The following is a 21,799-nucleotide window of genomic DNA, read 5'->3' on the forward strand; positions in this document are numbered from 1 at the left end:
CGAAGTCCATGTTTTGAATTAATTATACTGTTTCATATTGTAAATTGATGTACAAAAATATATATTTGTAAGGCCATGCATATTTAGTTCTTTGTCTTCAAGGCAAACTCTTCACTGACTTACTTTGAAGTAGCAAATTAATAAAACATTAGGTACACATTGATACTACATATCTCCTCAATAAACCAGAAATAGTCAAGCTCACTCTTGTCTCTGTCACACAGGAAATCACACAATAAATGCACTATAAGAGCAGATAGATTATAGCTCACCTAACCAGTACAGGTTAACTAGATAGCTATATTTCAATTAAAGAAAAAAAGCCAATTGTTGCATGTCTTATTATCATCCTAAACCATCTTGGCAACAATTAATAGCTACCCTATTCATAGAAATTGCTTTCATTATTTTTGAAGCAGCTTCTTTCTTTGAATGTAATGACTAAGAGAAAAGAAACATCTGTTTCTGTTGCTAAGGAGATTGACTAAAAAAAAAACAAGATAAAGCAAATATTTAGAATATTTTTTTTAAGAAAGAAAAATTCCTTTCACTTGGATTTAACTACTTGCTTTATAACCAGCAGCACAGCCAGCTATGATATAACAAAGCACCAGTGTGTTTCTTTTTTTGCATTGTGACTGTTCTACTGCAATATATTCTGTATATTTATTCTGGGACAACATAGCACAACAAATGAAGATGCCTAGACACATCCACCAGCATCTCTGTGTCTTGAGGAGCTGCAGATGCTGATCATCAGAAGTGGGTATCTGCATAATAAGCTGCATTTCTGCTAAAGTGAGGGGAACTTCAACTCTCTGTGAAATGTGCCACATGACAGCTATGACAAAGCTAATATTAAAAAATAAGAGGATTCAATCTTATAAAACAACAACAAAAAATATCTCTACCAGTAGGCAGTTTGCTTTAATGCACATGTTCACAGCACGGTAATTAACCTCATGTTGTACAAGCAGGAACCAGATTGCCAGGGGGTATGAAAAGGTAGGTCAGTCAGGATGGGAATGAAGTAAAGCTGCTTCTGTTGTACGTGCTCAAAAAGGCAAGGTTATACCCATCTGCCAGTAAAATAGGTGAGCAGGTGCAAGGTTAAAACAAAATAAAATTCCAGTTATGTTGACTTTATAATTTTAAGTTATTCTGCTGAAACTCTGGCTTAGAAAGTTAGGCATACTTTGGTGTTCTGCAGTAGACCATGAGAGGCAGTAGTAGTTATATTGTTTTTCCACTTCAGGTCACTGTCAAGGTACCAACATTGTGAGACATATTTATGTAAATTAAAACTTGTATAAGGCACAGTGACACCGCGAATAAATAATAGCTTGAAGACAAGTAGCAAACCACAACCTTCCCTGCATACAACTCCAAATTGAAAAAGAAAATAAATGTGTAGAACAAATAATACTTGGATTATGAATCACCTTGCCTTACAGACCTCCTGGAACTGCAGCACAGCTACAGTGCAGCACAATCCTGTCCCTCCCCCCTGCCCCACTGACATGTTTTTCTCCCGCATCATTAGTGCCCTCAGAGGACTCCCCATTACGCAAAACTGATTTATCCTTGCAAGGTGTCCTGCTCACTCCGTGTCTCCTTCCCTGCAGTCAATACCAGCCATCTCCAGGATGACATCCCAGCCTTTCTTCAGGCTTATTGTCACTGATTCATGTCCCAGCCTCAGCAGCAAAATACACACAGCTGTCAGACAGTGCTGATGGGGGGAGCGCTTCATGTCTGTGAGTGCTGAACATTTTGATTCTCACTGCGGTGCCAGTTTAGCTCTTATCTACTTCTTCTGTTTTCTTTCTATCAAACCTGGTTTTTGAAGATCCTATCCAGGCAGATCCAGCTGGCTGACTAAAAGTTAACTTGTAATTTGATTCAAGACTGGTTCAGAATTGGAGCGTGTTTTCTAACAGGCACTGAAAGCCTAATGAACCAAGTCTGTCCCTGCTACTTCTAGAAACACAAACAGCACAATGAAAAGCAAAGGCAAAACCTGAATGGAAACATCTATTTACAAATGTTCTCTTCTCCTAAAGATTTTTTTCCCCTTTTCCTTTAAATACACAAAAATAAGCTGTTCATGAAGGCAAAGGCACCAATCTGGACTAGAATGAATGGAACCGAAACGCAGCTTTATCCACTCATTCCTCATATGTGTGCTCTATTCCACCAAAAACATTTATCAGACACCCACAGAGTCACACTACCTCCAACTTCAGTCACAAAGAGGGTTTCTTCCAAGGATGCTGACTGTGAACCTTTTTACCAGGTAGCTCTGAAATAGTTCAGTCTGGCATTCATCATCAAACCTGAAGGGCTACATCATTCTCAGGGACACAGAACTTCTCTTGAAACCCCAGCAAGGTTCCAGGATGATTTCAGAATCAGCTGCACAAAAAAAAAAATCTAGAATTGCCAGTACTGAGTTTTCAACACAGGAAAGAAGCAATGAAACTATAAATAAAGGACAGATTAATGAGAGCACCACAGACAGGACTCTACATTTTCCTCCATGTCAGACACCCTTATTCAGTGCTTGGAGCAGGTCATGCAGACTATTTCATTGAGCACCATCTGTCATGAGCTATAACTCTTTTCTTTGGGCTCTCCAAGGACAGACACGGAATGCACAGAATGTCATTTCAAGAGTTTCTAGGCAAGATCTGTCCACTTCAGCCTCACTTCAAGAGGCATTCAGATGGTTATCCCAATATTTCCCTTAAGCTTCCACCCTAGGCCAGCCTGAATATCTCCAGCATTTCCCCTCCACTCTTTCACCCACAGTCCCACACTCCCATAGAAGCCAAAAAATGAGTTTTCTTTTTAAGTATTTTTCCCCCCATAGAGCCTTTTTCACACAAAAGCTCATATCCCACTGAAGTATATAGACAATGTCATGGCACAGAATGCAAAATATTGTTAGTAAAATCTGTACCTAACTACAAGAGAGTTCTTATGAAATAGCAAATACTATCAGCATCTATTTAGCAACACTCAGCTTTGTGTGCTACATAATAGTCAGTCAAAAAGAAAAGGACTTCAAGCATCTATTTCTCTCTGCCAGTACATTTTTACTTGAAATTTAGTGATAATTTGGTATTTTTATACAGTTAGTTTTTCCTCACTACATCTTCTCAGTCTGAATACTCACCTAGAGTCCAGTAAAATATTTTAAGATACAGTAATCTTTTTTTTTTCCCAAATCACCCGAGACTTACTGTTCTGCTTGAATTATTCCCATCTTCCATACATCTGACAGAGGCCTGAATTTATCCAAAATAAGATTCAATCTCTCATCTGCTCATGCAGGACTTAAGAAATGACAGTGCTCCATCTATTTCCTCACATCAAATCTCATGTTTTAAAGAATGCTGCCAAATAAATTTCTCTCCCTAAGGCCAATGTGTGGGCATATATCCTGATAAATATAAAGCCACTCCTAAAAGTAAATAGGTTAAACCCCATTAATATTCTACTAAACTCCAAAACAAGGACAAAAATATACAGAAATATTATCTTTTCTTCTTTAAAGTATGCTTTAGTAAAACTAGTATTGGTGATATGGCATAATCTAAAAAGCATGGACATCACCTTAATTCTACTTCTGTAATCATCACATTAATGATTCATTTTAATTGCATATATATCCTTTCTCTTTCATCATGCTGAAATATGCTGATAATTCCAGAAACTGTCTATTTTACTGTATCTATTTAGAAAAAAAAATTAAAGCAGTTTTCTGGTACATTTTTTTTTCTTATTTGGGATGCAGATTTTAGCCTTGGGCTGAGGAATGGGAGGACAATACTTTAGCAATACTGATTTATTGGTCAGTTTATAATTTAGAGTAATTTACTCTAAGTAAGTAACAGGATGGTAACCTGCCTTTGCTGCCAAAATAGTTTCTTAGGAGAAAAATCAATAGCAGAAGATATGTTGGCTTTGTGGCTCCATTTCTGAGTGCTAATATTTTACTTATCAAATTCTGGTTGCGAGTTTGTTATTTAGGAAATAAAAGATACAAATACCCAAAAACATATCTTCTATACTTTTCTTCCCTTTAAAAATAATTGCAAACTAATAAATCAAACATAGTAGAGGCATGCAAGTCTGACAGTAACAAGAGGGCTATTTCAGCAATATTCTCAAGTAGTTTTGGCTATTCATACCAATGGAAGTTTACAGAAGGTTTACACACCACACAGAATACGCTGTTTTATTCAAGCAGCCCTAAAAATGCCAAAAAAATTTGCATCCTCCAGACCCAGGACTAAGAAGAGCACACAAGCTGGCAATGATTGAGGGACTGTTTTCTTCCCACTCCTGCAGAAAAAGGGAATTTACTGTCAAGATACAGAGTCAAGAAACTGAATCCTCCCTTGAGGAGAAGTCCAGGAAGGCTTTGTTCAAGAAGTTAAACTTGCTTTTTCTTTAAGGTAGTTACTTTCCAAAGGCTTTGATCCACCACGATGGGATGATAGCAGCCTTTGTTGAAAGGAAAATAAATAAAAGCCCAAAACAAAAAGCAAATCTAACAAACATGTTGAATGTTGATGTCACAACCGTGGCCCCTGAGGAACACAGAAGATGCAATGGAGAAGGACACAATGGAGGGAAATGAGTCTCAATATTTGTTTGGGAACTGATGGTGAGTCTCTGGCAGTTGTATAAAGAAGAACAGTACTGGCTCAACAATGTGAAGTCCAAACCTACAACAAGCTGAAAATAGGAGATGTCACCAGCACCCAGGACAGAACCCAGGGCAAATTCCCAACCCCAAACCTAAGGAAAATACACTGTGGCATGTGAAGACTGAACATCTCCCAAAACCCCCAAAATGAAGCCCCAAATTCGTTGACATAATATACTCCATGTGATCTTGTGGTACTTCTGTTCTTCCCCTGATCCTGGGGGTCTGTGAGGACTCCTCTCTAAGCTGGAGGAACTGGTGGAACTCCACGGCTGGGGAAGGAAAGTTCTGCTCCTCACAAACATCACAAAGCTCCCAGCATGTGCCTCACCCAGATCCCACCCAGAGCAAACTCCCACAGCCACACCAGAGAAACCAATAAGAACATTTTTTTCTTCTATACCTGCAAATCCTTGCAGGCCTCAACATTTTCCAGCACAATGCAAATAAGCCATATACAGGATCTAGCCACCGGTTGGAAAGCTTTAAGTGGGCACATTCCCAACCCTAATTACTGCAGGGAATTATGCACTGGCTTTCACATTCAGCTTTGCTCCTGACCTGCTGTCTGACCCTGGGAGATCACTCGGGGTTATTTTAAAAAACAGGCAGCAAAAACAAACAAACCAAGACCACAGCAGGGGATTTGAGATTGAGTTATCAGGTGGTTTGAAATTTTCACCCAGGACCTACTTCTGCAACCTCTCCCTGACAAACTGCTGTTGAGATACAGAGCAAAAGTGAGAGCTTCTGGACCAGTATCTTTTATCACCTAATGTTTGTCTTCCAGGAATTTTGTGTGAGATGTACTTGTCAGCCTGTTCTTTAACTGTTTGAAGATGGGCTATGAAGATCCCTTAAAACAAACACATAAACACATACATAGAGCATACACAAATAACATATACATAGAATATATAGATACATTTATAATAGTCAAAACAATCTTCAGGAATCCTCTCTTTCATATTTCTGATTATACAGAACTCGCAGAAAACTGCCATGAAACTCAGACTTGTAAAACAGTAAAAATAAATGGAAAAACCTCCACAATCCCACCAGATTTTCTTTCTCAGTATGAAGAATTACTTCACCAGAAGTGCTTCAGTATTTCTCGTTTTAATTTTCTTACACTACATAAATTGTGAAATTTAAAGATTCAGACTCTCAGAATAATTTACTTTATAAGTATGGAGCATAGATCTTAATGGACTAAAATCTGAAGAAATACAGTCCTGGAGACAGAAATTAACCTTCCAGTAGAAAATATGGAATAAAAACCAACTGACCCATTGCAAACAATGCAGAACAATGTGCAAGTGAAAGAATTCCTTCGGAATTTGGTGCTTCCCATATCTAAACCCCACAATTTTTCCAAGTGAAATAATACAAAATGTTACATTAAACCAACTTCATTTAAAAGATGTCTTTAACAAAAGGCACGATCTGGGAGTAGCCTCCTAAGAAATACTGCCACTGAATTAAATTATTTGAATAAGAATTCTCAGGTGTATCACAAAAAAATTGTACTTGGTAAAATTAAAATCCACAAGAGAAGAAAAGGCTCAAAATTAAAAAAAAAAGAAAAAGATTTTTTTTTTTATTTTCTTATGAGAATCTATCAACAGAAGGTTTTGTTTCCTTCACTCTTGAGCTACTCCTAAGCAAGACACCCTATTTCCACTGCTGGACACATTGGGCTAAGTGTGGTACTGTATATAATTACATTAATCCCCAGAGCATATGTACAACAGTAATTAAATTATAGGGTGTCTTGTGAGCATTCTGACCAGCAGTGACAGACACCACAAAAGAACAGATAATCAAAAAGTTTCTTCTCTTTCTTTATCTTCTCTCTGCACAGCATATATTATGCATACACAGATTCAGAACTTCATGATATGCAGCCAATCCTACAGACTAAATAGTTTTTGTTGTGTTCAGAATCTGAATAAAAGGTCTATTTGAGCGAAAAAAAATTTCCTTTGATGCCAGGAGCAATAAATTCCTAACATCCTCATTTGATCCTGAATTTGTCAGGATGGGCAACTCCTGCAAATGAACATCCAGGCAGGTAGGAATAAAAAGCATATTTCTCTAAGTGAAACCTTCCGAAGTAATTCAGCTGGGCTGGAAAAGACTGAAGTAGATTCTGTAAAGGAAAAGTGCTGAGACAAATTGCTTTCCTCTACAAAACCACTTTCCTGCAGAGATCTTCCTAGGCACTTTTCAAGCATAGATGGAACCACTTCGGTCGACAATATAAACACATCTGTGAGCCAAACAACACACAAAGCCGAAGTCGAGAGTACTCACTGAATGGGGAGGTCTCAAACGCTGGTTCCCGGTTGTTACGGGTCGTGTCTTTAGCTCATCAGGTGAGAGGGAATTCTTAGTGCAGTGGGCAATGAAAAGCAAGAAGGATCTGTCAGAGAGAAAAAATTACAACTTTCAGAAAAAAATTAGCTGTAAAATCCTAGTAATAAGCAAAGATTTAACAGTGTTTTGGTACTCATCTCTCAGTTTTTAACTACCAAAAGGGCCACACTATCTACCCACACTAGGATGTAAGAAATCATCTTCCAGATGTATCCTTCCTTATGCTGCTCATTTTTCCTCCTCCCTGTCCCAAATGCAAACACTCAAGCAATGAGATTTGATAAATTAGCAATTTAATTTTTATGCTGCTAAAAGCAGCAAATAAGAAGGGACCACGTCCTCCCTCCACAATTCCCAAAGAAGGAATTGCGATCATGATGATCTTGAACAGTATTCTTCAAAACTTTTGCATCAAGGCATTTTTAACTCTGGTTATCTTTATTATGAAAAGTTGAATTTAAATTACTCTTAGATGTCATCACTTGCCAGACCTCCTGTTGCTTCCCCTGTCAATTTATTCTTTTCTTTCTCAGTATGCAATACGTTCTACTACCTGTTGATTCCCACATTTTCTTCAGCATTTTCATTATCCTCAAAAGTATTTTATGGAAAAACAAATATTACCTAACATGTCCACAGCCTCAGCAATTGATTTATTTTTCACCTGGTCACTGAAATGATCCAGGCAGAGCCAAAAGTACTTGTAAGATGACTTGGAAAAAAAATGTAGGTTACACCTTGCATTCAGAAACTGAACAATAAGAAATAATGGTGAGGAAGTGATTGGTTGTGCTGCCAAAGATATTCAAATAGTTGATAGCCACCCACTCAAAAAAATACAAAATCCCCACAGGCTGGAGGTGGGAACAGACAAGTTAACCACCAATACCAGAGCCAAATGTTTCATAAATACATACAAAAACCTATAAAGACAAGCTAATGCTTTTCACTGCTATGCAAGAAACTTTTAAGCTATTTTCTTTTAACGTTGAGAGCATTTAACACTGCTAGCTTTATCCATTTCTTTCACTGAATTTAAATTAATGGTACTTATTTTTGGTTAAAAAAGAAGCTTGATGTACTGGCACTACTTAACTGCGGAGGTTTATCTCCCTGGAAATGAATAGGCACAATTGTATTTCAAGCCAACAGCTTTCCATAAAGCATCAATTATTGAAATAAGACAAAGAATTCAATACACATTGTACATTAGTATCATGTAAAATCTTTAAGGCCAGAATCCTGGCATAAGATTTTCTAAGAATATGAATCAATGGGAAAAAAACCCCAGTGCTTTTAATGCACAAATATAAAAGCTGAAATACAGATAACCTTACTAATTAGGGCTTGGAATGCAGCCTTTACTTTCATAATCTCCTTATTTTCACTATTATTCTTACTTTCTTTTGTGCAATCCTATCAACCTATGCCTCAGTGCAAATTACACTTCTAATACACACCTCCTGCTTTGGTAATTCTGTGCCATTCACAGTATTTGCTTATAATTGTTAATTCCTTTATGCCTTCCCTGTTTGTATACCACAATTTCAGGAACTGCTGAATTTGGAATAGGAAAATCCTCAAGAGCAGCGTCAGGTTACAGAGAGAGAGACACCGATAAGCTACCAAGAAGAAGGATAAGTAATTTGTGAGAGCTAAAATCCACCTCATGCAAAAACATCTTTAATCCTCAGGAAAGCCCACCTTTCATAGGCTCTTAAAACTGATCATGGGGAGCTGTTGGTTAACAGGAAGACATGGGGCCACTCACAGCTAAAACTGAGAAGTATTTTGGCTTTGAATACCAAAATCACTGAAGCACATGGTGCTCCTGCTCAGGCTCAGCCGCAGCACAGCCTCTGCTCAGCCAGGAGGGGACAGGTCCTGCCCCCATCCCACTCATCCCTTGGCCACCGTGCTGCTGGAATAGCATCTTCCCATGGAGCAACATGCAGGGAAGAGACAACAGATCATGCAAAAATCACTTGAAAAAGAAGACTAAAGTAAGAACAGAGTTTTTCAAACTCCTAGGAGATGTAAAAGCATATGATTGGTCTTTCTCCTTTGACACTGCAAACAAAGTGCAGTAGAGTTAAATTCAGGTTTTCAGTTTTTGCTTTTGTCTGTTTTCTATTACGAGGTCCAAAGAGAGATGAAACAGTCTAGCTTTAACTGAATTAAAAAACACCAACAACCCAAACAAAAAACCATCCTAAATCAATGTACTAAATTAATAAAGAAAAAAATCAAAACAGGTTTCATGTTTCATTGCAGGGTTTTCAATAAGCTACTTGTTACCAAGACTGAATAAAACCACAATCTGACAAATTTGGGTTTTTTTGGCTTGATGTGCCTTTCTTGTAAGAGAGCAGGTGAGAAGTGTTTGCAAACATCTACCAGCATTTACAAAAAAGCCAAAGCAAGCAAGAGAAGAAGCAAACCAGAGGGAATGAAGTTATTCCTTTCAGACATCTCTAAAAATAATATTAGATTCTTTAAAAATAATTTCAGCAGATACTACACAACCAGCATAAAAATGGAGTGCACTATCTCTCAGAAGAGAAGGCACATCCCATGGAGTGGCCTGTCACTGACATTAAGCGTTTCTGGAGTCTGAGAGAATGCCTCTTAATTTACCAGCATCTCTTGATGAGAGATGGTTCATATTTTGGCTATTTCACCAGTGTTAAGATCCACAGCAGCAAGGCACCGAGCACCACTACAAAGAGGGTTAAATAAATGGAAAGCAAGGCTGCAAATTTCTTTGAGTGCCACTGGAATAACTGATATCAAAATCCATAAATTTGCTACATGCAGCAAGATCTGGTCCTTTAGAGTAATGTGCCAGGACTACTGAGATGGTATCTACGAGCAGTCAGACACTTAAAAACTTTGAGAGAGGATTTGGCACACTTGATGCTGTTGCATGTCTCGCCCTTGGTAATGATTAATTAATGAGTCGTGTTTCTTAGATGAAGGTTATAGATTACACACACAGTAATGACAGAAATGGAATATCACAGCTCCAAGCCTATAACAGCCAGGGAGCAGCAAAATCTGCATGACACAGACAATTTGTCCTGGTCAGTACATACTTTATGTTGTATTTTATTCGTAGTATTTTTAATTTTTATTCTTTTTTAAGTCAGTGGATCATTTAGTGCAAGGTACTCACCCACAGAGCTTCACTAAATCAATTCCCTGCTCATTTTTGACACTGCTGGCCCCAGGCCAGGCAGCCTCCCTGACTCACCCCTGCTGCTGCACAGCACCAACCACTCCACGTTCACCGCTCCTGAGAGCTGCTATTCCTGTTTAATTGGCTGAGATCTTGGCACGAGAGGACTGAAAAAGTGTTTGTGAACACCATGTGCCCACTTTTCCCTGCACTTAGCATTACACAGCACTTTGTGTGCTACAGGGCAGCTCCGGTGCCTTCAGCTGTGAGCTGAGAGGGATAAGCAATTTTACATATCAAGGTTCCCAGCAAAACAAGGGACAAGTAAGCATTTACTCACTTGTAAGTAAGTACACCACAGCATATTCAACGGAGGAATCCATCACCATAGAGGCAGATTTGGGACACAGCAATCCCAGTTTGCCTCAGCCCTCAAGGCTGCAGCCACATGAGCACATCAGTAGCAGGGACACATCAGGTGTGTGAGCAGGGTAAGGAGGCAACACTGCAACCACGGGCAGTGAGCTCCTTCCCTGGGCAACTGGCTTCTAGTTCTGCAACATCCCCCTCTCCTCAGCCAGGCCAGGAGCTGATGTGGTTACCCAATGAACCTGACTGGGTACATGACCAAAATAATCCCATTTCTTTAGTCTCTTCCTGCCAGAGTTTTAGTCTGCATCAGTTCTTTACTCAGTGCACTGCCATGGGAGTGCACGTGAGGCAGGAATGAGCACTTGGCAATGTCCTGATCAGGTGATGACAACTGAGGGCAGAACTGCAGTTGAAGACAACACAAACCATTCATATGATCCCCTCCTGCTTCACTGACTTCACCCCAGCAGCAAAAAAACCCACCCCAGCAAACCCACACTGCTGATCGTACAAACACCACCCTGCTTGGCTTCACGAGACTAATTGGCTCTTAGACCACCTCTGATCAAAACACTGCATAAACCAAGGGCTCTGAAGAAAAGATACCATCATGCAACTTCACCCAAAGGCCTGGACAAATTCAAATTAAACATCTGAGTTTTGGCTACTGAGTCCTTGACTTTTTTTACTGCTCCTCCCTCCACCTCCAACTTTTTTCTTTGGCTGCTTGAACAACTGCAATCCAATCTAGCCCATGTTTCAGTAAAGACAGATAGATCCTTTCAGAGAGACTACTTGTAAGAAAAGTTGGTATTCAAAAAACAAAGACATCTAGTACTTTTATGTCAACTCACTCTGTATGTTCAATACATCTTTTATATTCAATGTATAGGGCTATCATCTTCCAGAAACTTATATAAATTAATGCTTTATAAAACACCAAACATTCCAACAAATTAGAGAGTATTTAGAATTTATATTTATTTGATACTTAACATAGATGCCAATTACTTAAAGTGATATTGATCAAAACCTAACACCCTTGACAAATAGAAGTAAAACTGTCAAGATATGTCTTTCCTCGTCCTGACATCAATACATATAATGGAAATTAGGTTTATAAGCTTTAGGCCAAACTTGAAAGAAAAAAATATTTCTTCTTCCCATTAGCCAGCAAAAGATATTAGAGTGGTAGATTAACAAATGGAAATTAACTGAATTCTGGACAATGAATAATAATAATAATACAGCTTTTAACAGCCATGAAATTATAAACACAAGGTTTTTTTCAATATATTACAGCTGTAGAACAAGAAAATGAAATGGAATTATGAAAAATAAGAAATTATAGATTTCTCAAGTATGCAAGTTCTGTAACGGTCATATTTCCAGGCTTCTAGCTTAAAAAATTAATCATTTTTTCAGTTAATAGTAGTAATAGTTGAAGATAGCACTTTAAATTTTTAAGAGAAATATTGCATAAATTCAATAAGAAGGAAATGCAGTCTTAGACAGCAAAAAAAAAAATCATGGCAAAAATCTAATAGCACTGTTTGTAAGAGGCAGAGAACAAAAAATGCAGGTGGATCACAGCAGAATACAAAACCTAATAAACCAATGAAGTAACTTTGCTCACATCTTCAGAGACACAGTAACCTTAATCCAAATAAAAAAGAAAAGCAGTAAAAATCAAAAATATACCAGTCTTGGACATGTCTAGTGAAATATGTAATCAGAGGAGCAGGAAGGAAGAACTCAGAAGCTGAAGGGAAGCAGTGTGGTCATCCAAACACAAAGGAGACCAGGATTTCACAGAGAAATTAAGACTGTTACAATGGAATAACAGTAGAAGTTGGTGCTTAACAAGCACCCCTGCAGGAAGAAGCCTCTTGTAGCACAGGAATCAGGAGAGCTGACACCAATAAAGCAGAATTTTGCTCAGTGAAAAACAACATTTACCACCAATGTTCGGTGGTTCATCCATGGCACTGTTACAAAACAGTGTTTTGCATAGATTACAACCCCTGGATAACAAATTTCAAAGATTCTGCCCTGTTTCAGGGTATCAGGAGTTCCTAAAACTGCAAGAGGAAGAACCTGAAAGAAAAAGACCCAAAAAACTCTAGAAGAGAAATGGCTAAACCAAATATTTTCCTGTGCATTTAAAAAGACAAATCTGAAAGGAAAGTTTATTTGTTTCTTCAAGAACAGGTACAGTGTTTAACACCTACAAATAATATTTCTTGTTTGCAAACAAAACAAAACTAAGGACTGAAGAAGTGTCAGGTAAACAGGAAACATCTAACAATAATCTGGAGATGAGAAAGGGAAAATAGTGAAATATTCATTAGTTTCTCAAGAGGAATAAAAAGGTGTTGGAAGGAGAAAGAAAAATGTCTGAGTAAGATGCATAAAAGGCACTCCGGTGTTGGGCAAGCACGAAACATTCTGGGCTGTGTCCACCACAGCTGGAGAGACCCAGTAAGGCCCCAGTCTGTACAACTAAAGAGAAAACAATCTCTTAATATTGAGTTTTGGTTTAGATTTTCCTTTCAAGTAGCTTAACTAACCAAAACATTAATCATTGTCTCTGTAGAGTACAGACTACAGCATAAACCTGAGCAATTCCTAGAAGGTGCAAAGTCTTAGTGTATATACATCCAAAAAACACCACAACTAAAAATCTGCCTCCACCAGGTCCAAGGGATTCACTGAAATGATATAAACAAACAGCCACATAAGTAATAACCAGAGCAAATGAATCAGGAGCTTCACTTGTAAGCATGAAAATAAATTTAAGACTGTATTTACCACTGCTTTACACTGACAGCTTTCGATTAAACAGGGTAAAATAAAACTGAGAAAACAATAAAACTTCCAGTGAAAATGCAAAGCTTCAAAGATGGGTATTCATGGTAACCAGAACCAGCCAGCAAGAGACAGTCACTTCTCAGGGTGAAAATGCAAACATCAGGGCAGGGGGAGAGGGAACAGAAGAGGTGGATAATACTGTTGGGCCAAACACAGCTCACCCAAGGATTAGAGGAATGAGGGTTTCCAAAAGTGAATGGAATATCAGCAGGACAGGGAGGAGACCTGTCCCTGTCACCCTTTAGCACTGCTGGGAGAGGCAGCTGGCACAGTTATGGCTGGGCAACACCCAAAGGGGATCTGCAGCCTTGAATTGTAGGACATCCCGAAAATTAAGTCCTGGTCTTTCCTTCTTTGCATTGCACTAAATACTAACATAGAAGCACCAGAAGCAGCTTTAAACATTGGGAAACATTCTTCAGGGGGGGATGAAGGAAACTGCAACCATTTCACAGCACAGTCACCAGGCACCACTAAAGTACAAGTGTAATTGGGTCTGGATATAAGCAAAGCTTAACACTCCACTAAATGAAGAACTATTCCAACAATATTTTATGAAAAAATCAATAGTAATTGCAATTCCAACCACTGTCTTTGGATAATCATTATTATTTACAGGCTTACTGAGATAACTGGTATATTGTCTCGTTAAGAGGGATGAATAAAGTTACACCAGGAGAGTCTCTCTCTCATCCAGAGACAAGTCTGTGCATGTATAAACACACACACACTCCCCTCTATATATGAAGAGCAGCTAAACTGAGTTACTGAAGGCATGTGCATGGAAACATGGGTAAGAATGCTCGGGTTTTATGTAATCTTGCACATGTATGTATTCCTGTAAGCTTCCTAGACCACCACAATAACAAGAATACTATGATTCATCCCTTTACATTAAGTGGTCAAGGTCCCAGTGTGCTTTGATCAGACCTGGAGAGAACAAGCAGTACATCAGTGACCACCTCCCCTCCCAAAGCCCCAGGGCAGCACTGCCTCCTCCTCCTGCCCTGGGAGAGCACTGGAAACAGCACTACAACAAACACCACAAGGCACTGAATTTATATCCCTTTGACCAAATCCCACCACTCAGAGGAAAGGACACCACAGAGAAAGCTGCAAGGTATGTTATCCTGACCTTCCTGACTCTTTTCACACAAGAACCAGGAGACATCAAACAGAACTAGCAGTACTCTGGTTCAAAACACTCTTTTTTTCTTTCTTCTCCTCTCCTTAAAAAAGGTGGTTCTTTACACAGCAAATGCACATTTGTTAGGGAACGCTGGGGAGGCCACAGGTTTACAGGGATTTAAGCAAAGGCAAGAAAGATCCTCAGAGAACCCCACTGAGGTGTCCCAAGCAGCCAGGGCCACATCCAGCTCTGGAAGTCCCAGGTCCAAAAGGGCTGTGAGCCTGGGAAAGACTAAGTGGCATTTCAGTTATGATTGTCCCTTGTCCTGTCCCCAGGAATTCACTTACAGCCATCGATCTGAACCACGACAGCCTGGCTTGTATTTCTTGTTCCTTCTGGCATCTCTCTACCCCCAGACAGAGACAGAAAAGAATTGTTTGGCTTGATAACTACCAGCTCATTTTGATAATGCCTTCTGCACTGGCAAATGAAGGCAAGAAGTTATATTTTCACCTTTCCCCAAGCTATTAATCCAATCCCGGAATAGCAGTGCATCAAAGTCTACATATTACCTAATTTATTTAGACCCACAAGATGGGGTGATTCAGAGACACAAAACCCAGTCACAGCACTAAAAAACAGGCATAATGAGGTGTTAAACTCCTTCAGCAAACAGCAAATTCAAAAAAACCCAAAGCTGCAAAGTTCAGCACTGCTTTTTGCCCTTTCATGATTTTAGTGGATCCCTGTTCTTCAATCACAGAATGCAGACACTGTTTCACCAAGTGTCACAAACACCACACATTTTCGAGAACTGCTTGACCTGTAAATGTATTCTCTGCTGCACACAGAATTAGTCACCCATTAACAGCAGCCACTGCTGAGGAGCAGTGCAGCACCTTGGTGCTCACACATTGCTCCTAATGAGCAGAAAACACACTTTGCACTCGACAGTATTGTTACGAAGTGTGAAAAACTAGAAGGAATTTTTCACTCCTCTATATTTATCCCTATTTGAAATATCTAAATATGGTTGGAAACTACCTTTATTCCCCTCTCCCCCCATTGTATCTTGTGCTCTAACATAACTACTGTAATGAAAATTTCCCATCTTTAAGTGTAGCACTGCTCTAATAAAACAGTGGCATAAAAACTCATGGTTGGTTAATTCATGACACAAAATAAAAGGCCAACTGAGTGGCAAGCCAGAGCTGTCATCTGAAATTAGGGCATACAACAACCCTAATGTGATCTGAAATTCAGATTTATATTAGGCCTCATTAAGCAGTTTAGAGAAATTTGTGCATCTTTTTATTGGGTCTTTTTATGTAATTACTTGTACAGAATTATGTACATAAATAAAAATAAAGTCTTTCGAAATCATTAAATATTTTAATATTATATTTTTCAAGTCCTACCATCTCTGAGCTATGAAAGTGGAAAAGGCAAGAGCCTGCATGGTTAATTAAAAATCCCAAACAACAAAACTATGATAAAAAAATCTGTCAGATGTATCGGATAATCCTTACAAAATTATTTCAAAGTAAGCAGTCCCAAATATTAAGAGAAATAAGCAGCACTTTGCCAGTTGTCTTTAAGGTAAGGGTTATTTTTGTCATAAGGCTGAAGCCAACTTTCTTTTACAAACTGTAGATTAAAGGCAAATTTGCTTTTTCTATGTAGTTTCTGTTAATTATTGTCCTCACCTCTTACAAGACCTGTCAACTCCTTAGCTCAGGGCCTTGACACAACACAGCAATAAAACATGCCATGTGTAAATGCTTGTGGCTTATCAATAGTCCCTCATTTACTGAAATAACTTTATTGGTTCATTAGTCCCTAAAAAGCCACACACACATTCTTCACCAGCATCCAACTACTGACTGTAGTTTATTCATTTGCAACATTTATATTCAGTATATTTATACGGTAACTGTTACAGTCCAAAAATCTCTTTTAATAAAAAAGAAGTATTTCTCAAGATAGTTGTTTTGGGTTTGTTGTTTTTTTGTTTGGTTGGTTGGCTTTCCATTTGCTTTTTTTTAATATACCTTTGGGAAAGTACCACAAAGAGAAAACGTGATATCCAGCAGGAGATTTGGTGTAATTCTTCTGCTCCCAGCTGTCTCTCTCACTCTGCACTGAGCAAACAGGACAATTTTAAAACCTGCAGGTGTTTTCATTAAATACATATTGATAAAACATACTGTGCATGCTTTCATTTTTGCAAAACACAGAAAAGACTCAATGCACCAAGTGAGCTTAAAGGCCTCAGTGGAGAGCATTGGTATTTGAATACTGAATACTGGATAGCACCTAAGTGAGCATAAATACACTTAGACAGGATTTTCAAGTATTAAAAGCTAAGACAGTGAATCTATACATAGCCACTGAATAAAGTGGAGCTTAAAAGGACACTGATTGCTCCTGGCTTTTCTAACTTAATAACAGGCAAGAAGTTCGAACAGTTTCTCCTTTACAATGAAAATGGCCACCTTAAATGTCCATACCCACAAGAGCAGGGCAACTCTAGGTAGTAAACCACTGGAAAATACCACTGGTACCTAAATTTCAAAGCACAGAATTTCAAACAACCTTTTGAAAAATACTCGGTTTATAAAAGAATACCATGAGCTGCACCTACCTAGGTGTTCAGTAATCCAAAACAAGTACTGCTGATGTAAAAAAGGATGATTTACAAAGTGCAAAATTTTATAAACATAATGGTTAGCCATTTGTAACATGAGGAAAAAAAAAATTCCAGCATAGTACCTTATGTAGGTATGGCTAATGAAATCTGCTGGGTTTAAGATATTTTAAAATATTTGCTACATTATCATGCTACTTGCAAAGAATCCCCATGAAACCAGCTTGAGGACAGGCTGCCACTCAACTTTTATTCTCACATAGTGATGCTCAGCTCTCAGATTTTTACACCTTTTCCTGCTTTTACCAGAAAAGCAAATGTTCACATGTAGGCTATTACTCAGAATTGTGGTTTTTTTTTTTCCCTCAAGTAACAATCTTTATTCTCTGACATTTACTCCTTATTAGTATGTTGGTCAAACTACATTCAGGCCCCATTTGTGATTCAACCCCTCTCCTGTGTACTAGAAGGTATGAGGAGAAGCTGAGAGCTGGAGCTGCAAGGGAGGCTCAGGCAGATCTGCCCCATGGGCACCTGAAGAGAGGGGACACTTGAACAGAGCCCCCTGACAGGACAAGAAGAAACAGGCACAGAGACACAGAACATTCCAGATAAACCCTGCTTCCCAGCACAGGTGTCCCAACACTGGAACAGGTCACTCAGAGAGGTTGTGGTGTCTCCATCTGTGGAAATACTCAAAATCCAGCTGGACATACTCCTGAGCTAGAACTCCAGAAGGACTCTGAAAGAAGGAGGAATTGGTAGGACTCCAGAAGTTCCTTCCAGGCTTGTACATTCCACTATTATTTACATTTAAATATCATTTATACGCTACAACTGTGCAATCTGGGTTTTTTTATTTGTTGAAGCTGAAAACTTTCAGTGTTTATCTTCCACTTTTCTTTTTGGTGTGCTTAAATAATCATTCCACACTGTCCTCAGGTGCAAGATTTACAAGTATTAAGTTGCATCCACGCCCTTCAAAAATAATAAGGGGCTAAGCACTTCTTTCCTGATCTGTGCTTGCTTTCTGTCCAGTTAACAGCACCATTACAAGGGTGGTAACCATTGCACTGAGCAGTGGAACAACAAGAAAGCAGGATAGAGAAAGAGCAGCAGTTTAGCAAAAACAAATCAAAGTTAGTCTAACAAAGACCAATCACTGGAACAAAGTGGAAGGAATAAAGACACACTTTTAATATCTCTTGATCCATTCCTATCAAATCTAACAGAGGGCAGTCACCTTGAAGATATTAAATTCCCCTGAGTGCTGAGAAAAATCTGTCAGATAGTAAAATAAGGGACTTGAATTATCATCACCTCTGAGATATCTGAGGCTAATAACTTGAGCTGAGCAGCTCCCACTCAGCACCCCGGGCACCCTGGACCAGGCAGAAGAACTGCTGATGTGATGGGGGCTGGAGGAACCTGTGGAAGGGATTGCAGGAAGATTTAAAGGATAGAGGAAAACAGGAACTGGCGCTACAGGGCAAACAGGACAAGGGAAAGATCACATGAAATATGAGCAGAGAGCAACTAGTTATTCTTCTGGGGGAAGAGCTGCTGAGGGGATCAGGGATGGAGGACAGAAATCTGCAAGCAGTGAAGCTTCACTAGTTCCACTTATCACAGAACAACTTGTTTTCAGGAAAGTATTTTGGTTTGTTGTTTGCCTTACAAGGATGAACAGGTGTCTTAATATACTCTGCATGTGGAATAACAGAGGAACAGCCAATACCGAAAGCACTCTGTTCAGGCTCAATTTATAAATGGAAAAGTGATTCCGCATTCAACAGGAAGGATAAAAACGGTATCCTGCTGTTCACAGTGGGAGACAGAATTTAAATATCCTGTAATATAATTTGGTACATCACCACATGTCAGGCTTGACTATCCTCACTTACACCAGTAAGCTCTTACACAAGAATAAATCTTTTCAATCCAAGGCAGCAACTTCTGATTTACACCAAGGCAAACGAAAGAGCATGAGGAGCTTCTTATCATAACATTTGTCATCTACATTTGTTAAATGCATTAATGGCAGATATAATCATATGTTAGTATTGTATTACAAGATAACAATATTGGCACTGGGTTGAAAGGGGAACTAAATTGCAATTTGGTATTAAGTCATTTACATCAGCATCCACAAAAATCAGTTAATAGGTTGTAGTGTTCTCCAATTTCAGTTGCTTTTTAATTAAAAGAATAAATCAAATCACAACTAACAAGAAATTAGAAGCACCACGGTGGGGGAAAAAGGTTTTTTCAAGAATGGTTTTAACATACACAATTATGTTTAATTTTAGATGATACAAGGTTACAACAAAGGTATCATTTGTCTCAGTAAAGTCATGCCTTAAAGTATATGGGGAATGTTTTTTCTCTTTCAGTTCCCAAATTCTTCCACTGTACAGCAGGGTTTGGCCACAGACAGTTTGTAGAAGACAGTGCCAACAAAGCAACAACCACAATGGAAACACCCCTTGCCTAAGTGGTTCTCACAAGCATTAAAGAAAAAATAAATTCCATTTCTAATCCAAGACAGCCAGTTTAGAGGGATTCGGGCTCTGGCCCGGAGCACAATTCTCACTGTCAAGCTGAAGTGCCCTCTGCTGGCCCCACACTCACCCAGACGGACACACTTCCAGATTCCTTCGCTCACACATCTGCTGTGTCAGTTCTTTTAAACAGGAAACTTCGTTACAAGAGGGCTCACAGACTCCTACAAGGACACCTAATTCGACTGTTGAAAAATACTGTCCTTTTTACACCAACAGGAAATTAGGGAAAATTATAAAGGGGGTTTCGACTTTGCACCAAGAATTGAAACTCTGTTGGCTTTGCTCAGATGCTGAGGATAGAACAAGAGAACAACCAAACTGGTGGACCAGTGCTAAGGAACATCAAGGGAGCAGGTAGCTACAAAGACAAAATAGAAGATGAAATGTATAAGAAAAGACTGTAGAAGAGATTCAAAAGACTCAAGATGAGAGAGCATACAAAATCCAGCCATGAAATAAGTAAGGCATTTTCATTTGGCTAAATTGGATTTCAGCCCCGAACTAAACTAGGATGATGAAGTCAGATTTCTCCACATCATTTCTCCAGTCAGGAGATGGGTAGGTCATCCTGTATTTCTCCTTCTGAACCATCTCTAAATCTACAGAAGCCTATATACTTGAGAGCTGCTTCCTTTGATTCCCTTAAGCTTTGTAGCAATCCAGTTCTTCAGAAGCTCAGCAGGGGTAACAGAAGACTGGTCTATCTTTGAGGAAGGAGGACAATTTCAGTCAAAGAATATTATTTATGTGAAGCAGCAATAAACTCCTGAGAGATACCTGCCTAGACTTGAGAAAGAACAAATTACCCCCAAGCTGCTCCATCTTTTCCTGCTCTTACCTTGCCATTTAGATCCTTCACAAGGAAAACCTCACAGAGAAACATTTTTTCTCTCCATTAAAGATTACAAGCCAAAAATGTGTTGGGTTTTTTTTTTAGGGTGAGGTGTTTCTCTAGTGGAGATGAACAACAGGACTGAGGGCAGTAAGAATAATCAGAACCACAATTAAAACTTAAAACTGATCTTAGGCTGCCCTTATAAATCCTTCATTATTCTTACCATTTAGCATTAGTTAGTCTTCTATAATAAAACAAATATCATCCTCAAAAGGGCAGGTAATGAGTTTTCATGCTTGCTAACTGAAAGACCTGATAAAGGATACTAAGCATTAAGATGCATCCAGATCATTAAGTCTTTGCCTTCAAAGAATTTTCATCATTAGCCAGTTGCTTTTCATAGAAATTCTGGATGCATGTAAAAAAAACCATTTCATTCGCTTCCCATTATCATAAACTCCAAGCACTAGAAAAAACTAACTTTCTGTGTCTTGCTAAATCTAATGTAGTCTCAGGATTATTAGGATCAATCTTCTAGTGCATTACACGAACTTTAGTGTCATCAATTAAAAAGCAGGGGAGGAATAATCAGGCTTACTTGGTTTAGCCAGAATAGTCACTGGCACTCAAGCACATGCCAATAGTTGCAAGTTTTCTGGAACAGAAACTTATCTCACCATCTCTGATGCTACTGTACTAGAAATCCGTTTTTTTTAAAGTGCAGTCCATTTCATAGCCATAAAAACAAAAAACTATTATATCTACATAGCTAAGTGACCTGGAAAGAATTAAAAGATGAATAGGTACCATTCTTTCTTCTGCTCAATTTAGGCATGATCATAACAAACCCACTCGTTCTAGTTCTGCTTTTCTAGCAATAGGTGGCACTGTCAAATACCACTTGCATAAGCATTTCTTGTGCACCATATCATTCTATAGTCAAGTGGAACATCTGCAGGGAAATGTGGCTAAAGTTATTTTCCTTTCTGCTTCCCCGAAACAGGATAGAGATTACATCTTGCAGTTGTTTCATCTCCTGTTTTAAACTGCTCAAAACCATTTTTACAGCAGTTAAAAACTCAAGATAAACATGTTGCTACTTTTTTG

At 38.7% G+C, this 21,799-nt stretch overlaps 1 protein-coding gene across 18 annotated transcripts in view; it reads right to left on the bottom strand.

Annotated features, from left to right (window-relative positions):
- Nucleotides 1-21,799, bottom strand: part of TENM2 (teneurin transmembrane protein 2) — a 1,078,265-nt gene that overhangs the window by 555,336 nt on the left and 501,130 nt on the right. For all 18 annotated transcript variants that reach the window (XM_064671589.1, XM_064671588.1, XM_064671590.1 and 15 more), the window contains one exon: nt 7,034-7,142. The gene's annotated coding sequence lies outside the window, so the exon portion shown is untranslated. The remainder of the gene's footprint in view (nt 1-7,033; nt 7,143-21,799) is intronic.

This window comes from Pseudopipra pipra, chromosome 15, assembly GCF_036250125.1.
Source record: "Pseudopipra pipra isolate bDixPip1 chromosome 15, bDixPip1.hap1, whole genome shotgun sequence".
In the NCBI taxonomy this organism is placed as follows: domain Eukaryota; kingdom Metazoa; phylum Chordata; class Aves; order Passeriformes; family Pipridae; genus Pseudopipra; species Pseudopipra pipra.